Source organism: Sorex araneus, chromosome X (assembly GCF_027595985.1).
Source record: "Sorex araneus isolate mSorAra2 chromosome X, mSorAra2.pri, whole genome shotgun sequence".
Classification (NCBI taxonomy): domain Eukaryota; kingdom Metazoa; phylum Chordata; class Mammalia; order Eulipotyphla; family Soricidae; genus Sorex; species Sorex araneus.
The window spans coordinates 138,649,283-138,671,624 of NC_073313.1; the positions used below are offsets into that span (position 1 = coordinate 138,649,283).

Sequence of the window (22,342 nt, forward strand, 5' to 3'; positions counted from 1 at the left end):
AAGTTCTAATACACTATCCACACCTAAGGACAAACTACCCCTTTTTTTGCGTTTTTTTTGGGGGGACACATCAGGCAATGTTCAAGGGTTATTCCTGGCTCTGACTGTAGGGGGCCTTAGGGGAACCATATGGGACTCTGGGGATTGAACCCATACCCACTGTAGTATTGCTCTGATCCCCAAGTAACCTTTTTTAAAAAGAAAAAAATAGTTTAATCACAGTTGGTAAATAATGCCAATTTCTTATATATTCACCTGCTTTATTCAGGTATGAGAACTTCTGAGGAACACTTTTGAGGAACAAGAGTGGGATAATAACTTTCTATGGTTATGGTGAGGTAGGAAGCATTCAGAAGGATAATCACTATAATTCAAGTTAATAAACCTAATCCCCAAGAGGGTCTTTGATGTAATCTGGTAACTTGATAAATACATTGCCCACTGCAGTGTTCATAGACAACAGTTTATGCTGCTTTGTTGTAATTACTTGTGCAACTTGTTTTTTACAAGAAATATTTACATTGTTCTGGGCCAAATATTTAATACATTTTAACTACTTTTATTGTATGTGCTTTTAGACTTGAAATATAGTCTCATGTTGCAGTCAAATCTTACTATGATTAGTAAGTAATTAGTAAGTAAGTAATTAGTAAGTAAGTCCCATTAGTTGATGTGTTACTTAGGAGGAGAAAGCTGGTGGGGAATATGGATGGAGCAGTTAGAATTCTTGTATAACCTCACAGGATAACTCCTTTGGGACTTGATTACCCCCCCAACCCCAACCCCTGATGCCGCGGCCTCCGAGGCCAACTTGAACCTCGGCCGGAGAGAGGAAATGAGAGTTGAGTGGGCTAGGGAGGACTGCATGCAATATGCGGCATACAGCAAGTTTATTGAAATCCAAGCAGGTTTATATAGTCTTAGCTTAGCAATGATCAGCAGGTTACATAAGTGGCATAAACATTATTAAGTGGTGAGAGCATCTTTATTTTTGCCAATCTTACTTGTTTTTCAGTTCCTTCTCTCAGCCTTGAGAAACATGGGAAAGCAGATGTGGCCTTGAGCATGGCCATGGCAGACACGAGCCAATCCTCCCTTCAGCCTCCTCTCGAGTCCAGCTGCCAGAGCATGGTGGCCCTTCGACCCCCTTTCCAGGCTGGCCGCCAGAGCATGGTGGCCCTTCAACCTCCTTTCCAGGCTGGCCGCCTGTCAAGGTTGGCTGTCAGGGGATGACTCGCCCTCACGCCTCTCCATTCTCATTCCCGTTTACAGGAACTAAGGCAGGGGGTGCCCAGGCCCGTCCCCAACACCCTGAGGGAATGATTTAAACAATATCTCATTTGTGCGTTTACTCAGGACTTTGTGTTACTCAGGGCTAGTTTAGAAAATCATCATTCTATTGTAAACCTCATAATTAACAAATAAAAAGGCTGAGGTAATAAATCAGTTAACCACTATACCAAGACATTATGAGATGGTATAATATATTCTGAGAATATATTATACAGCCAACCAGGGCTTCTCCATCTGGAGACAATTCAGGAGCAGCAATGATTCCCTGATGAGATGAGGAGACCCATGGCTAAGAATTAGTTCCCTGACAACTTCCTAATCATGACCTTTAGCCTCAACTGAGGCAGCTTTGGAAGACTCCTATAAAATCAGCTTCCCATAACAGCTGGGGCACCCCATTTGAGTTCTGCTTACCCCTACTTTGATAATATAGTCCTATGTCACTACATTCTGGAGTTGCTTCTGGCTTTTCTACGGATCAATAACAGTTCAGGGGCACTGTAAATTCCTGAATTCTCCCTAAAACTAATATCCTATAATATTTTGTTTTATTTGATCTAAATATATTTTGTACTATTTATCTTCTGAATTATTTTCTGCAATAAAATCAAGAGAACTTGAACCACAAATGAATGTTTGGAGTGACTTCTCCTTTACCTACAAGGGTATAAACTTGCCCCAGCCCTAAAGTGTGGTTTCTTATAAATCAATAGCAGACATCAATTCCCATGTGTGTACATGGGGGTCTTGTGAAGCTTGGTGGCTGCTTAGTGAGGTTTACAGGATATTAGTGTCTGCTGTGCAGGAACACATGAAGATTTTACCAGTCTTGGTGTGTCAAGGCACGTCACTGACATGACTTTGTTAATGAGCAAAGATCAGATATTGCTATTTTTAAAAAGCAGCTAGAATATTTGGAAAATGTCAAAACGTTTGGTACTAATTCGTAGATTCTGTAATCTTGAGATCATCATGGTGTGCTACTAGTTAATATTTTCGTTCAGAGGCAAGACACACACACACAAATTGACTTGTACTTCCTATCATGTTATTGATTCTGCCCTTGATCTGGAGAATTTTTTCTCCTATTTCCATGAAAAGGTTACATTACTGGGAGTTTTACACTTAGATAAGCTATTTCAATTTATAAGTTGGTTATTTCAAAATTGAACCTGTCATTACATTTACTCTGAATATACTGAGAGGAAAATTGCTAAAGGGGACAAGAAAAAAAAATGAAGGACCCTGAGACACGTAGGTCATAGGGATTGTTATATAAAATGAGAATCAGGATAGTTAAATGAAGACTGAGAAATCCTATGAATAGGTCTGAAAACTTGAACCTCTCAGGTATATTGCAATATTTAAAATGGTACTTCCAATAGTTCCTAGGTTTAGTACAATCTCTCTCCAATTCATAATGATTATAAAATACTAACTCTAAGGGAAAAGCTGATTTGAATCATTTCAATGTGTGCTAAAAGGCAAACCAGTCATGTTGATAATAGAATTAAGGTTATCTGGGAGAAAAAGTGGAACAGAAGTAAGGATGGGGAAGGAGAAAAGATTTAATCAGCTAAAAACAAAATGCATGAGATTAAAAAGATGAAAATAAAATTCATCAGGACTCTTTTATTATGCAGAAACCTCTTTTATTATGCAGATATTCTCATCTGCTTAGTGTGATTGTTTTGCTCCCTTCAGTCAAACTCCCTTGGATTGTGTCTTGGTTATGGTGATGGTAGCTATATATTTCTCATTATAATAACATTTCTTGGTTATGGCGATGGTAGCTATATATTTCTCATTATAATAACATTTCACACGCTGAAGAAATAGTAAAATGGATAGGGCACTTACCTTGCACATGACAAATCCAGGCTCTATCCTTGGCACCCCACATGTTCCTCCACAGCCTTTCGGGAGTGCTCCCTGAGCACGGTCAGATATGGTCCAAAAAAACAAAACAAAAAGAGTAATTAGAATTTCACATAAATTGCACACAAATGTAGTATCTAATATCCAGAGAAGATGATTGCTCGAAATCTCAATAAACACATAATTAAGGTGAAACTATAATCTGAGTTCTGAGGTCACCATTTCTATATTAGTTCTTCAATCACAGTTCTAAATAGCGTGTTGTTTTATTATTTTTTTTCTTTTTGGGTCACACCCAGCAATCCACAGGGGTTACTTCTGGCTCATGCACTCAGGAATTACTCCTGGTGGTGCTCGGGGGACCATATGGGATGCTGGGAATCAAACCCAGGTTGGCCGTATGCAAGGCAAATGCTCTACCTGCTGTGCTATCACTCCAGCCCCCGCTTTTTTTGTGTGTTTAGTGAGGAATACATTGTTATCAGAAATTAGTCCAAACTAACTTATTTTATTTTGCTTTTTGGGTTATAACCAGCAATGCTCAGGGCTTACTCCTGGTTCTGCACTCAGGTATTACTACTGGAGCTGCTCAGAAGAACATACGATACGGAATGCTGGGATCAAACCCGGGTCACCCACATTCAAGTAAAATGCTCTACCTGCTGTACTATAGCTATCACTGCAGCCCTAGTTAGCAAATAAGTATTAGGTATTTCACTTAACAATATGGTTGATGCGGATGTGACCATATTTCTGGTTAAACCAGGTTTTATAAGTAATTTTTTTTTAATTGAGTCACCACAAAGTTACCAAGTTATTCGAGATTGAGTTTCAGGTATACAATATTCTAACACTAGTTCCTTTACCAGTGTCAACTTTTCTTCACCACTGATCCCAGCTACCCTCCTGTCACCCGGTCTGCCTCTGGTAAGCACTTCATATCTCCTTTCAGCAGTCCATTCTCTTCTAGAGTGACATGAATTTTTATCAGGGCTAGAGTGATAATGCAGCTAGCACTGAATACAGCTGGGCATGACCCCAAAACCAAAATAAATAAAAACCTTAAAAATAAGTGAATTTTTGGAGCATATGTTGCCTGAGCCCATGTGCTGCTTGTGCCCATGTGGCCAAGCACATGTGTCCCCGGAGCACATGTGTTGCTGTTGCCCGCATCAACCCTCTTGAGATGCTTTCATACTTCTGTGTCTAAAGCTCGGTTATGTGTAGGGGCTTCCTCCACCCTTGGAGAAGCCCGCGTTCTCTCTTGAGCGCGTTATTTTCACTATTCTCTCTCCCACTTATCCCTTCCTCCTTCCCTCAGAAACCTCTAAATAAAATCTATTTACTTCAAAAAAATTAAAAAATAAGTGAATTTTCATTGTATCAGGGACATATATGTATTGAGCATTTTCCTAAAGAATGGGAAAGAAAAGCTTTGGAGAAAGCAGTTTATCCACAATATTAAGGCCATTTTTATAACCCACATATTAACCTTGGTCCTGTAGGAAAATTTGCTTTTATTTAAAAAGTTTTGGGAACACACTGGCAGTGCTCAGGAGTACTCCCAGTTCTCTATCAGGTGACCATATGACATTCCATGGATTGAACTGGGTCCACTGTGTGCTCAGCAAGCACTTTTCGTCTCTGCTAACAATCTGTTCCTACACCCCCTTTGTTTTTACTAGTTGTATCTATGATGGCGGCAAGTAGATAAGGGACCAGTGACAATGACTTCTGTAAGAAAAAAATTATCCTAATTTGTTGCAATGTAATAAAACTGGAGGATATTATGTTAACTGAAAGTCAGATGGTGAAGGAGAAATATCAGATGTTCTTACTCATTCAGTAGTACATAACAAGTTAAAACAAGGAAATACACAGTATCAAACTCAGTTTATCCCTGGTACCCTATGTGGTCCCCCGAGCACAACAGGAAAGATCCCTTAGCTCAGAGCTAAGAGTAAGCCCTGGGCACTGCTGTGTATGTCCCCCCAATCAAAACAAAACAAAAATAAAAAATAATTCAAAAAAATGAACATTGTTATATCCATGCTACCTGAATAGAAGAAAGCGAAATAAAAATTTTCAGTATCGGAATAGATTTGTAGCTAGTTTGTCAGGCACAAATAACATCATTTTATACTGTTGTTTTCTTTAATGGGTGAACAAATATACAAATAGTGGACTGAATGACAGAAAAAATATTGCAAGTCTATTATTAACATATTTACCTCATAGTACCAAGGGAGACACCCAGCAGAGCTGTGTAATTCACTGTACAGTTTCATCTTATTTATTAATTTTTACATAGAAGTATAAAATCATTGGGCATTGGGAAAAGGAAGGGCATTTAAGGATGTCATCAGGGAAACTGACAGTAAACAAAGGTATGTAGATTATGTTCTGCTTCTTTAGGACAAAGAGTTTAGGATTTACTACAGTAAACAAAGGTATGTAGATTTCAGTTCCGCCTCTTTAGGAGAGTTTAGCATTTCCCTGGGACACTTGAGTAAATGCTCTAGGAGAGACATTTACTTGTAAATGTGGTTTCAAAGGCAGTCTTTATTTTTGCCAAGGTCCCCTCCCCTTCCTGCTGGTTGATTCTGACCATATCTAAATATAGCATAAAATTACAAACAGATTAAAAACACCCTACACTAAAAAGAAAAAAAAAACACCCTACACTTCAGCTACCAGTCACAACTGCAGTCATTTCATCTTCTTCTGATTGGTTATAGACTATAGGTTTCTATAGCAACCTCAGGTTTAATTTGCTCAAATGCCTTGCAGAACTCAGATCACCAATTTATTGTGAAGGATATAATCCAGGAATAGACTGCACCAGGCATGGCATGGGGAAAGGCCATGGGGAAATTCTTTGAACTTCTGTTCAACTTCTTTGGGGATTGTTCGAATTTAGTTTAAGTGTTTACACACACCTGAATATAATGTGACCGGAAATTGCTTGCCTAAAATGGATCTCAGCAGAGCTGTCAGACACAAATAGCCGAGGTGCCAGGCACAAATTGCTTCAAACTTTATCCATGTCACAAAGGGCAAGATTTCATTCTTTCCTTTAATAACCAAATAAATTTCACTGTATATTAACATGCCATATTATTCCCATCTGTATATCTGTTAATGAAAACTTAGCTTATTCCCACATCTTCCTATTGTAAAATAAATTCTGCAATAAATTTGGGAGTGCATGTTTCCTTGAATTTTATTTTCTTCAGATAAAAATAAAATGGAGGGGCTGGAGAAATAGCAGAGTGGGTAGGGCATTTGCCTTGCACGCAGCAGACCCAGGTTTGATTCCCAGCATCCCATATGGTCCCCCAAGCACAGCCAGGAGTAGTTCCTGAGTGCATGAGCCAGGAGTAACCCCTGTGCATCTTTGGGTGTGACCCCCTCAGAAAAAAGCCAAAAAAATGTAATTGCTGGAAAAAAGCCAAAAAAATGTAATATTCTTAAGTTTCTGAAGAATATCTACACATGTTCCACTAATTTATATTACGTTCAGCAGTGCATAAAAATTTGCTTTTAGCCACATTCTATACAAACTTATCATTTCCCCCCTAATAGAAGTTATTCTAAGGTAATATTTCAAGGTTTTGGTTCACATTTTCTAGATAATTAGTGACTTTAAATATATATCACCCTTTCCTCCTGGACTTTTGTAGACCTTTTTGAGAAAAGTATGTATTCAAGTTCTATGCCCATTTTACTTATTTGTGGGGTTTAGGGGTAGGGATTGGGCCATATCTGATAATACCAATGGGCTATTCATGGTTTTGTGCACAGGAATAACCCTGATGGATTCGGAGGACCATAGTCTCAGGAATCAACTGCATGCAAGGTAAATGCCTTAACCACAGTACTATCTCTTTACACATTTGTTTTATTGAGATAACATGGTCTAATTATCTATATTTATGCTCTAAGCTTACAATTTCACTGCACCACAGTCACCACCAAATTCCAATATCCCTCCACTATTATGCCTAGCTCCATTCTCCTAAACTCCCCCTTCTTCTATACTGCTGCTGTGTAGTGATATTTTATTGTTTATTTGATTTTCATGTGAACCAGCTATTACGAACACTTATTTTTGTGTGCTTGTTGGCCATCCTTATACTTCTTTAGAAATGTATCTCTTCTACACTTATCCCCATTTTTTTATGGCATTGTTTCAGTTGCTAAATTTTGTTACTGCTTTGTATATCTTAACTATTAGCCCTTTGTCGCATTTATGGTTTGGAAATCTTACTCTAGTCAGGACTTCTATTTTCCTTTTTTGGGACAGTATCCCTCTTTTGAAGATTTTTTTGATTTAATATAGTTCCATTTGATTTTGCTTTCACTACTTTTTACAAAATAAATTGAATTAAATCTTAAAAAAAAAACCTCTGTACTCAGTATCATTGCATGATTTGGTTTCCCTCAGTGTATTTTATGCATTCAGGTCAAACATCGAGATCTTTAATCCATTTAGAATTTCTGTATGTTTTATAAGTTACCTTCTGTTGTATGTGACTAAACAATTTTCACAACAACAATTATTGAAGTTTCTTTCTTTTCTATTTTGTAGCGCAAAAGTTTTTTTTAAAATGTTTATTTTCATTTTTGTTGTCATTAACTTTGGTCTCCTGAAGGACAGCTCTGAGGTTTATTTCCTGGAGAGATGTACCTATATTTTCTTTAATCAATGTTAGGCATTTCTGGTTTTATTATCAAGGGATCTTTAACCTACTCTGAATTTAGTTTTGTGAACGATGTGAGATACAGTTCCAATTTAATTTTCTCACATATGACACTCACAACTTTGTTGAACATGCTTTCTTAGTGCCAAATCACTTCTCATACAGTGGCCTCGCACCTCGCACCCTGTATGGTTCCCTGAGTCCTGCCAGAAGTGATCCCTAAGCAGGGAGCCAAGTGTAAGTCCTAACTACCACTGGGTGTGGCTCCATTTTGTTTTTTTAACAAAAAAAAGAGTGGTGAAAGCATACAACTTGCCTTGTGTATGATGTCAGAGGAAAGGCTTTTGGTTTTTCTCTGTTGCGTATGATTTTAACTTTGGGATTGGTGGTAAATGGCCATTGCAAACTTGAAATGTTTTCCTTCTAACCCTATTTTTGGGAGGTTTTTAAAAAACAAACAAAAAACATCTTCAAATTCTGTGAAGATCATGATGCCCCCACTGGTCCTGCTGATAAACTGAGAACCCCCTCCACAATAGGAGCTCAAGAACTGCACATGGAGAGTTGAAGATATAGCACAGCGGGTAGGGCATTTGCCTTGCAGGTGGCTGACCCGGGTTTGATTCCCAGCATCCCGTATGGTCCTCAGAGCACCGCCAGGAGTAATTTCTGAGTGCAGAGCCAGGAGTAACCCCTGAGCATCACTGGGTGTGACCTAAAAAGCAAAGGAAAAAAAAAAAGAACTGCACACGGATTAGGTTATGTTGAGAATAAATCCTATGCAACTGTCCTTGGACAGAGTTCATCACACATCAAACAAGGGGCAAGATTTGTACAGTTTTCTTATCTGCACACACATAGAATGGGTTTTGTGCTGTTATTTTTTTTTGTCTGTTTACTTTTTGCCACACCCAGCACTGCTCAAGGGTTACTCCTGGCTCTGCACAATGGAATTACTCCTGGCAATTCCCCAGGGACCAATGCTGGATATCAAACCCAGGTCAACCACCTGAAAGGCAAATGCCCAACCCATGGTACTATCTTTCTGATCCCCACACGAATTACTTTAGGCAAGTGCTTTGTTTTCCTTTTGGAAACATCAAATTCTATTTTTAATTGTTAGGCAAGTAAATATTTTATTCACAATTAAAATCTTCAGATGACAGATCTTTCCTGGTTTTACAATGTCTGAAGTCCTTATGCATTCAGAAAAGGAGCGTACTGACTTGTCATTTTTTGTTTTGGTTTGGTTTTTGGGGTTACACCTGGTGGTGCTCAGGGCTTACTCTTGGCTCTCTGCTCAGGGATCACTTTTGGTGAGGCTGTAGAGATGATATGGGGTGCCACATATCGAATCAGGTCGTCTGCATGCAAGGCAGCCACCCTACCAGCTGCACTCCACCCTACCAGCTGCACTATCACCCTTCCCCCAATCACTTATTTCTGCAGTCTGTATTAAGTTCTCCACTTCTACATAGCATGCATTAAAAAGTCTGGTATATTAGGAAGTACATTTTAACTAGAAAAAATAAACTGGGAACAAGAGCTCAGAAAGTCACAAAAAATTTCAGATTCAATCCAATTCACAAAGCAAAATCTTGAAAGAAAATTAAGAGCAGAATGTGATTTTCACAGAAAGACGTTGTTACTGAATCTATGGGGTTTTTTTGTTTTTTGTTTTGTTTTGTTTTGTTTTTGCTGTTTGGGTCACATCCAGCGTTGTAGAGGTTACTCCTGGCTTTGCACGCAGGAATTACTCCTGGCGGTGCTCAAGGGACCATATGGGATGCTGGGAATTGAACCTGGGTCAGGCGTGTGGAAGGCAAACAGTCTATCCGCTGTGCTATCATTCCAGCCCCTGAAAAAAATTATCTCTACCTTCATTGCTGATCCATCAAATAATTACAGTAACATTAGAGTTCTAAAAAGCTTCTTTCAAAAAGTTGTGGCTTTGGGGTCTGAAACAATTGCACAGTGGGTAGGGTGTTTGCCTTGCCCTCGGGTGACTCGGGTTTCTCAGCATCCCATAAGGTCCCCTGAACACTGCTGCAACCATCAAGAGTAATTCCTGCGTGCATAAGCCAGGAGTAACCCCTGTGCAACGCCGAGTATTGACCCCAAAAAAAAGTCGCTTTGTGAAAGTACAGTAAAATATAGGTTCCTTTAACCTGTAAATTTAGATTAAGATAATATAGTCTTTCTGGGCATAGGAGAAAATAAATTAAATGGATGTGACGTTACCTAAGGAACATCTTGCCATATTCCCCAAACTACAGGCTTCATATGCTAGTCCATTTTTGGTTTGCTTAACACTGAAGAGTCCATTTAGTAGAGAAAAATGTCAGTTCTGTCTGGTTAGTGGCTGATTCTTTAAGACATTGCCCTTATACGAGCATAAATTTTAAGCCTCTAGACTCTCCCATGTCAATGTAGAATGACATTGCACTTGTTCTGGGTCTATCTCAGGCCCTCAGCATCACTCATACTTGGGGGTGTTAAGAATTAAGGCCCCCAAAAAAAATTAAAGCCAATTTTAGAGGAAACTAAAGCTAATATGACAAATGCCCAAGGTTTAGAAGAAAATGTTTTTTTACAATCAGGTTCCAACTGCAACATTTGCATTTAGGGGTAAATTGTTTATTTATTTATTTATTTATTTATTTATTTATTGCTTTTTGGGTCACGCCTGGCTCTGCACAGGGGTTACTCCTGGCTCTGCACTGAGGAATTATCCCTGTTGGTGCTCAGAGGACCATATGAGATGCTGGGATTCGAACCCGGGTCGGCCGCGTGCAAGGCAAACGCCCTACCCGCTGTGCTATCACTCCAGCCCCAAGGGGTAAATTATTTATTTAATCCCTGAGGTGCATAGATCGAAGGTGCTACTTTGCCACCCTACTAGCAGACAAGAATCCTTTATTTAATTAGCATAAATAAATAAAATAATGTATATGTCCGGAACAAATAGAAAAAATCATGGCTGCTGGCTTTTTAAAAAAATTATTGCATTTTAGGTAATTCATTTCCCTTTGGTAAATGTCAGTGCCATGGTAAGTGTTACCTCACTTCACCTCACCAATGTGCCCAAGACGACCCCACCCGCATGCAGCTATGCCCTGTCTAAGACTGGAATCCATGAAGCAAGATATTAAAATATTCATCTTTGTTGAGGTTAATCTTAAATATTTGTAGGTGTGCTTGGGGCCTCCTGATGGTATTCTTCTCTGCATTCACGATCACTTCTAACAGTGCTCAAAGAACCATGAGGGGAGACAGGAATCGAACCGGGATCATCTGCTTTCAAGGCAAACTATTGCTCCAGCCCTGCCTTAAATACCTTTGTTTCAGTTTGGGGGCCACACCTGGGAGTGCTCAGGGTTTACTCCTGGCTCTGTGCTCACGATCACTCTGGCGAGGTGACCATTATGTGGTGCCAGGAATCAAAGTTGAATGAACCACATTCAAAGCAAGTACCTTACATGCTATACTATGGCTCCAATTCTAATCTTGAATTCTTTAGAAGTATTGCCTACTACTACTAAATTACTAAAGTATTGCCTAAAGTACTACTACTTTAGTAGTATTGCCTTTGATAGTCCAAACAAAAATCAGAATTAATCAGTTCCCAAATAATGTATTAAATAGGCAAAGCAGGGCCAGGGCAACAGTTCAGCAGATAGAGTGCTTAGCCTTGCACGCAGCTGACCAGGGTTCGAACCCCAGTACCCCATATACTCCCCAACCCCACCAGTTGTGTCCAAAAGCACACAAACAAGAAAGAACAAGAGTTGCCTGTGTTCCTGTGCTTATGCAGACAGATATTGCCATGAAATATTAAAAACATACTCAAGGTATCAAAAAAATGATATAAAAAAAACTGAAAAGTGAATGCTTCAGTTTCCTTATGATTTGCCAGACTTCTGTAAATCACAAATCATTCAATAGTCCACTTATTTCCATATGGAAAATCTGTCACCTGAAAATTTTATGTCTAGTTTTTCTATAAGATCTGCAATTTTGTGTTCAGTTCTATGACAAATCCCTATTGAGAAGCATCTGTAAACGGCACATTTCCCAGAAAATTCTTCTGAACAAGGCATTAGAGCAATTTTACAAGTCACAAAAAGCTTTAAAATGTTCACAATATGGGGCTGGAGAGATAGCACAGCGGTTAGGGCGTTTGCCTTGCACACGGCCGACCCGGGTTCTAATCCCAGCATCCCATATGGTCCCCTGAGCAGGGCCAGGGGTAATTCCTGAGTGCAGAGCCAGGAGTAACCCCTGTGCATCGCCAGGTGTGACCCAAAAAGCAAAAAAAAAAAAAATGTTCACAATAGGGGTGGGGGTGGATGGAGACAAACTAGGAACATACAATTTCCTAAAATATTGAGAATTAACAAGGACTATCAGAGTGTTTCAAGATTTCAGAATAATGTTAAAATACCCACATTACTATGTACCCTGAATAACTATTCATATGTATTTTAAGAAATGTAAACATTTTCTTATCTGACAAATACTTTCCATGAAGATTCCGCATATCAAAATTTCCTGATTCACACACATACAGACACACAGACTCACACACACACATACATACATACATACATATTTTTTCTCTTTCCATAAGAAGAGAAAATTATGGGGGCTGGAGTGATAGCACAGCGGGTAGGGCGTTTGCCTTGCACGCGGCCGACCCGGGTTCTAATCCCAGCATCCCATATGGTCCCCTGAGCTCCACCAGGGGTAATTCCTGAGTGAAGAGCCAGCCAGGAGTAACCCCTGTGCATTGCCGGGTGTGACCCAAAAACCAAAAAAAAAAAAAAAAAAAAAGAAGAGAAAATTATGGATGCTTAGGAACTTGTCTAAGACTTCTCATATTTATCTTCCTTTAGCCATCTAAGAAATATTTTCCTTTCTCATGAGATTTTGATTTCTGGAAAGTTTTGTTCATTTATATTAAAAGGATTAAAACTGGGGCTGGAGCGATAGCACAGCGGGTAGGGCGTTTGCCTTGCACGCGGCCGACACAGGTTCTAATCCCAGCATCCCATATGGTCCCCTGAGCACCGCCAGGGGTAATTCCTGAGTGAAAGAGCCAGGAGTAACCCCTGTGCATCGCCGGGTGTGACCCAAAAAAACCAAAAAAAAAAAAAGGATTAAAACTCACAAATAACCACAAAACAATACTCAATCACCCATTTAAACAAACTAAAAATGACTTCAAGATTGCAAATGAAATTTGGTTTTCCTAAAACTATGACATCATTACTTTAGAAACCTCGTGCCCAAAAGACATGAAATAAAACTATTTTAACAAAAACAAATAATAACGTATTTCTATGTACTAGACAGAGTAACAATTTGGTCTGAAGAAACTTTAGCCATTTTCAACATTTTTCATTCAATTCTCCATTTATTGTGCAAACTAAAAATGGCGATTTGTACTTTAAATTTTCCCCATTTTTACTGATATGCGGTGACTTACAATACTGTTAGTAATACTTTCATGAAAACATTGTTCCAACCAGACATTCACACCAGGGTGCATGCTTTCTTTCACCAATGTCCCAAGGATCCATCCCATCCACCCTGTCACCCCAAGTAACTCTGGGGGCTTCACACCCAGAAGTGCTCAGAAGGAGGACCCTGAGCAAAGTACTTACCTTGCATGCGGCCGTCCTAGGCTCAATCCCCAGCACGTCAGAGTCCCCCAAGCCCTGCCAGGTGTGATTCCCGAACAGAACCAGGAGTATGTCCTGAGCACTCTCGAGTGTGCCCTCCCACCCAAAGAAAGTGCTCAGGAGTCTAGAATCCTGGTGGACCCCAAGTAATTTTCAAAGTGCCTCTCCCTTCCCTCCTCTCTTCCACCCCCAGACCCTTTTTATTCCTTCTTTCAGCATCTGGACACATTCATTATCAACTACACAATAAGTCTAGCTTGAAGGAAATCTGCCTTTCACCTGGAGGGAGGAGTGAGTGCTCAGTTCAAGTTTAGTTCCTGCAAAGGAGGGTTTAGCTGGAGCCTCAGAGGTGGGGTCATCATTGCTTACAGTGCTTTCTAACAACAGAATGTCACCCAAAAGACCTGGATCTGATCCTTTTGATTTTGAAATGTCTGCCTAACTTATTCAACAGCCCTTTCTTTTTCCTAGTTAGTATAATGCCTTAATACAAGGACATAGGAAATTTTACGCCATTTTGTCTCCCAGTAAAGGTCTTTCTAACTGCAAAATGGTATCATAATACCAGAATAGAAGCTTATGTCTTTCAGCCAGTTGGCAGGCTCCAATAAGAGCAGTTATTTTATTTTTTGAGTAAAGCTTACACAGCAAGCTTGCACAGCCCTGGTCAGACTAATAATAGTATATGCAGCTTTTCAAGTCACTTAAACAAGATTGCTACCTCACTAAACCCTATTTAATTTGGATCCTCTAGGGGCACATTTTAAAATCAGGCATAATAGAATGATCTTTGTTGAACTAAAATTTTATTTTGCTCACATGTACTACAGGTATAAAAACTTAATATTAGAAATTAAGTTGAGTAGACAGCTTCTCTTTCTAAAATGAATTACTGAAAACTTTCATACAGTCCTTTATCCTCACCTTTTGTCCTATAACCTTCTTTTATTTTTCAAACAACCAGTTTATAGAGTTTTCTTTTAAACATCTATTTTGCTGAAGATGTAAGCTTGCCCTTTTAATGTTTATAATTCTTTTCCCTTCATTAGATACAATTTCATAGGAATCTTAGAGTGCATCGATCTCAAAACTCTACTTTTAGCTTTAAAATTCTGATTAAAAAAACTGTTATAGCAGCATCTTTTTTAAAGACTTGCAATAAATTGCCACAATTTCTCAAAAATGTGCTTTCCTTATAGCACAGTTTTCAAAGCAGCAAACATTTTGTCAAAATCCCTACTTTCAAAAGTAAACTTAAATCTACTAATTCTTATTTTGGTAAATTGATGTTGATACTCACTGAATTCCCAGTATTAAACTTAGTAAACTTATTATTCTAAGAGATTTTGGGAAATCACTTAAGAAATCATTCAAAACAGTAATTCTCTAAGATAAAATTTAAGACTCAATATTGTTTAATTTTTGTTGTTTTCCCTTTCAGCAAGTTTAACTTACTTATTAACACTTATGAGATAGTCTGGTGCTAGTACAACTTATTACATTTTGTTTTTATATATTTTTGGTTTTTTATATGTTTCAAAATTTGTGAGATCAAGACAGTTATTTTCCTAAAGTAGACAATGAGTTATTATTAATAAAAACAGGTTAGATAGAAAAAATCGTATTTAATTTTATGATTTTAGAGACATGCATGGTTCAAATTCAACCACTCCTTTTTTTGCTTGTTTGTTTCAGGATCACACCAGACTCTGCTCAGGGATCACTCTTGGCTGGCTCAGGGTGTTGGAGATCAAACCAAAAATGGCCACCAGCAAGCCAAGCGCTTTACCTGCTGTGCTATCTCTTCAGCCCCTAAATCACTACATTTTAAACCATCTCTTTACCTGAATCATAGCAGGTTGTGTTACAAATATTTATATTTGTTAAGATGTCGTAAATTATATTAATTGCTATTATGCCATTCAGAGGCCAAGGAAACCATAAAGAGGAAAATACAAACATATACACAACCACAGTGATCTCTCAGTTTATTAAAATTTCACATTTGTGTTCACTCCTAATGTGAAACAGAACAAAGGAAAAACAGATTTTAGCTACATCTTAAATTTTTTGGTTAAAAACTAAAATTAGGGCCTGGAAAGATAGTACAGCAGGTAGAGCTTTTTCTTTCCATGTGCAAACCTGCACCCAGTCCCTAGCACCCCACATGTTCCCCTAAGCCCAACCAGGAGTAACCCCTGGACATCACTGGGTGTCGTCCATAAAATAAAAAATTTAATCATACTCACCAAAATCTACAGCTTTCGGTTTTCAAATTTTCTCTCTTAAGGCTGGGGCAGGAGAGGGGCTGGTAAAACACCATTAATCACTGTTGATGGCCAGGCTTACTCCTTGCTCTGTGCTGGAAGATGACTCCTGGCAGACTCGGGGAACCATATGGGGTGCAGGGCATCAGAGCCTGGAAGCACAATGCATGGCACACACTACATTAAAGCAACCACGATAGCCTTTTCAAACCCTTGAATTCATATACAAACCTGAAAACTCACAGCAAATCACAGCAAGTAGCAATTAACATGAGTGATGAAACATAGTACATGAGAAGATATGAAAAATAAAAGTTGAAAAAATACTGAATGTAAAACATGATCTAATAAATTAGCCATCTGACCTCTTCCAAAAGAGTTGGCTTTGAAAGAAAATGGGAGAGCTCATCTCATTTTTCTTTTTCTTTGTTCCGCTGTTGGGCCATACCCAGCCTTGCATCAGGCTTACTCAGGCTTTGAGTTCAAGGATCACTCCAGACCAGTTTTACCCGGAGTGTGTGGGGGGCGGGAGAGGGGCTGGGAGGCGGGGAGGGTGGGGGGGATGACCAAACGTGGCGTCAGGGATCAACCCTCTGTGCTTCCATGCAAATCAAGCAACCACCCTACCACCCGCAGTGCTATCTGTGGCCCCACTCATTTCCCTTTACAATCATTTAATTCATTTCCTTCCATTATCCCACATTTACAAATGATGGCAATTTTCTGGAGTTAGGGTTTCTAGGTCTCCATTTTCTGACGAGGTGGGGGAAATTCTTTCAATTGGGGGAGTCCTAAGGTCTCAGTGAGGATTTTCCTGCCCCTAATTATGAGTGTCCTGTAGGGTCCAAGATGGAGGTCATTCAAATCAGCATTTGGCGGGAAGGAGCTCCTCCACATTTCTATAGCTAGCAGGAAGCTAAATCACAGCTTGCAGGAAAGCTCCATTATCCAAGGCTGCAAGATGGCTACACCCAGCCCTGAACCTCTCACAAGTTTAGTGGGGGCCAACTGCATTAAGGTGAAAAGGGTTATTGGCCCTACCAACCTCTCCCCAACACAGCCGAAGGAGGGTGACTGTTGCCTTCAGTTAGAAGGCCTTACTGGAGATGTCGGCCAGGCTGGCCATGGTTGGAGGTAGATGCAATAAAGAGGAAAAGATTAAATCTCTTTTTAGTATTTATGGATTTACTTATTTATAATAACTATAATAATTTATAATAACTACAATAATTTATAAATATAATAATTTATAATAACTATATTTATTTATAATAACTATTCGGTATTTAGACCACACTCGGCTGTGCTCAGGACTCCTCTCGGCTCTGCGCAAGGATAGGGCTCAGGGAACAATATGGAGTCCTGGGTATAGAACAAGGCGGGTCGCGTTCAAAGCAAAGCAAGCTGTACTATTTCTCCAACCCACCACACTCTCCATTACGTTTGTCTGCATTTTTTCTTCCCAGGTTTTGCTCTTGTGGAGAGCGGCAGAACCCTTTTCTCCCCTCTTGACCGTTAACTAGGACTCGCGATGCTCAAGGGGTTCCTCCTGGCTCTGCACTCCTGGTGGTGCTGGAGAGAGAGACCATCATGGAACCCTTGAACCCGAGCCGGCCTCGTGCAAGGCAAACGCCCAAACCTGCTGTAGTATCTCGCCAGCCCGACAAACAATTTTAATTTTTCGGGCAGCATAATAACATAGAAATCTGTTTAGGGGCTATCGCGCCTTTAATTCTCCACCTCTCCATCCTTTATTCCTTTTTTTGTTTGGCGGGGGAGGGGAGCACACTCGGCTGTGCTCATGATTTACTCCTCCTTGTTTCGCGCTCTGGCGGGCTCGGGGACCACATGGAATGCTGACGACCCAACCTGTGTACGCCACGTGAAAGGCAAACACCCTCCCCGCTGTACCATTGCTGCAGCCCCCTCTCCTCAAATTCTAGCACATACGTAGGGAACCTACAATTAAAAGTAGTGCATCCCGCTAAAATTCATCCCAGAGAGCCAACCACGCGCTCCAGAGGGCTCTTAGAAAATACCGAAGTAGAACCGCGAAACAGAACAAAGAACAGAACCGAACTCCAAATACAAACTCACAAACCAAACGCCAAATATAAACTCACAAACCAAACTCCAAACACAACAAAACCAGATGGAGCTCCGCTAAATGTAAATCCTCCCAAGAGAGAGTAAAAGTCCAGACGTCTTGTTCAATTGCCCAAGCGGCACCGGTAGCACAAAACAAATAATTGTGAGTGGGTCCCAAATCGCAAAAAACCCGGAGAGAGAGATAAAAGATAAAAAAGATAAAAAGATAAAAAATAAAAGATAAAATATAAAAAAGATAAAAAGATAAAAAATAAAACATAAAAGATAAAAAAGATAAAAAGATAAAAAAGATAAAAAGATAAACGATAAAAGAATTTCAGCCGCGCACAACTGACTTACCTACATTTAAGGTTCGTTGACTTGGCACAAATTCAACTTTTTTCTCCCTCCTCCATAAACGGCACAAATTCAACTTTTTTCTCCCTCCTCCATAAACAAAGTACTTACTGTAGCTAGATGCTCAGAGGGAAGAGTCGGGAGGGTCTCTGAGGGGAAAAAATATGGATTTCAGCGGCAGATCGGGAGCTGAAATCTCTCCGTGGAAACAGCTCACCAGGAGCCGCTGGAGCGCACACAGTTCATCCCAGCTCCTAGGAAATTTGGGAATCAAAGAGGCGGCCAGGCCACTTTACGTTCCGTGACTGGCTCCTAGTAGGCTCAGCCGAATTCTGTTACTGAATTCAAGTTTAGCTACTCATAGTCCAAAGGCTCGACTACAACTTTAGTTAGAGGGGGCGAAAAACACATTTTCGGGTGTTAGCAGCCTGAGGTTTTCGCGGTTTTCTCCTCAGTGCTGCCTCCTAGGGGGCGTTTTAGAAAGAAGGAACTGAGAAGAAAAGGTGAGTTGCAGACTTAATGGGCCCCCAGTCGGAACAATAAAATCGCCTAGTGGGCTAGTTCCCTGAGGCACTTTCCCTTTTGCCAACAAACTTAAAGGTTCCGCTTGGGGGCGGGGGTGGGGCTTCAAGGGAAATGGGATGATAAATTGTTGGCATCTATCTGTATTGATATTTGGGAGTTCCATACCTGGAACCCACCAGTTTATAACTGAAAAAAAAATCTACCTATCTGTCTATATACAGATAGAAATCTTAAAGTATTACTACTTGAAAACAAAGACATTAAAAGAATATGAATATTGGGGCTGGAGCGATAGCACAGCGGGTAGGGCGTTTGCCTTGCAGGCGGCCGACCCGGGTTCAATCCCCAGCATCCCATATGGTCCCCTGAGCACCACCAGGAGTAACTCCTGAGTGCAGAGCCAGGAGTAACCCCTGTGCATCGCCAGGTGTGACCCAAACAGAAAAAAAAATGAATATGAATATTGCTTCAGGGCAGAGTAAGGAAAGTGAAATGAAGTAGAGAGGAACAAAAGTGAAATCAAGCATATGCAGAGAGGCTTTAGATCATTACTTGGCTGGGTTATTCCACACCACGTTCCAAGTATTGTCTTTCGAGTCTTCCAATAAGGTCTGCTTTCTCCATTATTCATAGTAATAGTTTCATTAAAATACATATATTTTTGGTGTAGGAACTCTAGTCCAGGGGGTAAACTGCTTGCCTTGCACGTAGCAGATCTGGTTCAATCCCTGGCACCACACCCTGAGCCTGGCAGAGGTGATCCCTGAGTGTAGAGTGAGATGAAAATTCTGAGCACTGTGCTGGAGAGATAGCACAGCGGGTAGGGCATTTGCCTTGCACTTGGCCGACCCGGTTCAAATCCCAGCATCCCATATGGTCCCCTGAGCACGGCCAGGGGTAATTCCTGAGTGAAGAGCCAGGAGTAACCCCTGTGCATCGCCAGGTGTGACCCAAAAAGCAAAAAAAAAAAAAATTCTGAGCACTGCTGAGTGTGGCCCAACACGCCCCTCCCCCATTGCATTTCCTTTCCTCTTAGCATACTTTCTACATCAGACCATGACCCTCACCCCCACCACCACTCTTATAAATAAAATACTGTCTTTGATCATCTCAGATGTTAGAATTACAAAGAAACTGCCCAAAGATAAACACTTTATTTTTTTTTAACTTAGATTAAATGTAATTTTTCCTGTATTGAAAATAGATGGCTGGGGCTGGAGCGATAGCACAGCAGGTAGGGCGTTTGCCTTGCACGCGGCCAACCCGAGTTTGATTCCCAGCATCCAATATGGTTTCCCCTAGCACCGCCAAGAGTAATTTCTGAGTGCAAAGCCAGGAGTAACCCCTGTGCATCGCCAGGTATGACCCCAAAAGTAAAAACAAAATAGACTGCTAATCAAAAATATGTAAACCCAAAGGTCTATGTTTTAAAGTAATAAAACTATATACACTCCTGTCTGACTTCTGAAATAAAGTTCTTTATCCAAAGTGCCCAAATTACTTGTTGACATATCCCAGTCTGAAAATTCATTTTCTGTTTCTCTTCCTTCATCTTTATAGGAGACAAGAAGTTCATCAGAAACTTCTTGTATTTAATTCTTTGTTATTTCATCTCTCAATCCACTGTAACTAATTTACAACTCCCCAATGCTCCCCTATAAGTGTTTTGATAAAGATCACCAGTGACTGCTTGTCTGATGGATTTTTTTGCTCATTTGAGTTGGCTTACTTTGTATTACCATACTCACCTCTTCCTTATTGAAAATCTCTTTGCTTTCTGTAACATCTCCTTAACCTTTAAACTCTGGTCATTCTTTTTAAATCTTCTTAGGATTTGCCTAAGATTAGATGGAAAATATGGAACAAAGCAAAATGATTCAGGACCTTAAAAGGCAAGAATGACTATAACACCAAGCTCCCGGAAGAGAGTGAAGCAGGGAGTCTCTTGCCCCTGCCCCTGGCTGTCTTCCCCGGGGCCCCTCGGAGGGGGGGTGGGCCTCAGTTTCCCTCCCAGCCCCAAGCAGAGCTCCCACAGCCAAAAACCTCTGGAGCCTAGCCACAGCCATGCCCAAGGCCCCTCTCCACACGTTTGGACAAGCCTCACGCATGAAGGAACACAACCCAGGTGTGTGGGACCCAGGGCCAAGACCTCCAACCCTGCTCGGATCGGAATTGGGCCTCTTCCGACCAGATTCCCCATTTTCCAGTATCTAGGCGATCACACCCAGGGACTGCCCCCAGCACCGTGTAATCCCACCAATGGCCAACGTCCAGAGACTATAATACCAAGCTCCAGGAAGCACGTGGCTGCAAAGCGGCCAAGCGACATCTTTTAGCCTAGTTCTGCCTCTGGGAGAAGCTGGCAATCCACTGAGAGTTTCCTGCCCACATGGAAGAGCCTCGCAAACTCCCCATGGCGTATTCATATGCCAAAACCAGTAACAATGATGGATCTCATTCCCCTGACCCTGAAAGAGACTCCAATGCAGCACCATTGGAAAGGAAGAGTAAAAAAGAAGCTTCTAAAATCTCAGGGCTAGGATGAATGGAGACGTTACTGAAACCGCTCGAGAAATTCAACGATCAATGGGATGATGATGATGATGATGATGATGACGATGATGATGATGATGATGATGATGATGATGATGAAAAGGCAAAAGAGAGAAAATTGGCTTGAATTTTATTATTTTAATCTTTAAAATTTTTGAGTGCATCAGTATACAATGGGAACCAGAAATACGCAAAGCAGAGGAGTATCGTGATCTAATTTATGTACTAGGAAGATTATTCTGATATTTGATTTTTAATCTCAATGTAAAAGAGTTTTTGTTTTTGTTTTTTTCCTTTTTGGTCACACACACGGTGATGCACAGGAAGTTACTCCTGGCTTTGCACTCAGGAATTGCTCCTGGCAGTGCTCAGGGGACCATATGGATGCTGGGAATTGAAGGGTGTGCAAGGCAAATGCCTTTCCTGCTGTACTATCACTCCAGCCCCAGAGGTTTTTAATCGCAATGTAGAATCTCAATGCAAAAGAACGTTTCTGAAGGTGCAGGTGTTCAAACCTGAGCCCTGTGGGTTCACTTGGTGAGATGGTAAAAGAATTTACGAGGAAGACAGAGAGACAGTTTAGACAAGAGCAAAGTAAGTTTATTAAAAAGAATATACTGATCAGACTGACATGATGGAGGCTGAGAGGGGTTCGGGGAGAGGGAAAGAGAAAGAAAGAGGGAGAGGGAAAGAGAGAGACCTTCATAGCACAGATTTGGGATGTCTTTCTGTGTCTCTGGCAGCTTTCTATAAATTAGTTAATTCTGAGAAGTGAGTCATCAGGTGACACACAGCCAGTTCCGGGAAGAGAGTATATAAAATGTTCTAAGCCAATTATGAGACAGAGAAAGATGTACTAAAATAAAATATTTTAAGCCAATACTAAAGTAAAATGAAATATTTTAAGCCATTCCCACGAAGAGTGGTTGGACCAGTTCTATAGTTCTAGGAATTGGGCCCCAGATTTAAGTGACAGTGATGTACATAGAGTGTT

At 40.4% G+C, this 22,342-nt stretch overlaps 1 long non-coding RNA gene across 1 annotated transcript in view; it reads right to left on the reverse strand.

The window, feature by feature from the left end:
• LOC129399983 (uncharacterized) overlaps positions 1-3,187 on the reverse strand; it is a 29,550-nt gene extending 26,363 nt beyond the window's left edge. Inside the window, exon 1 of the long non-coding RNA XR_008627327.1 lies at positions 3,154-3,187. This is a non-coding gene — a long non-coding RNA (uncharacterized LOC129399983). The remainder of the gene's footprint in view (positions 1-3,153) is intronic.
• Positions 3,188-22,342: the final 19,155 nt, after the last annotated feature.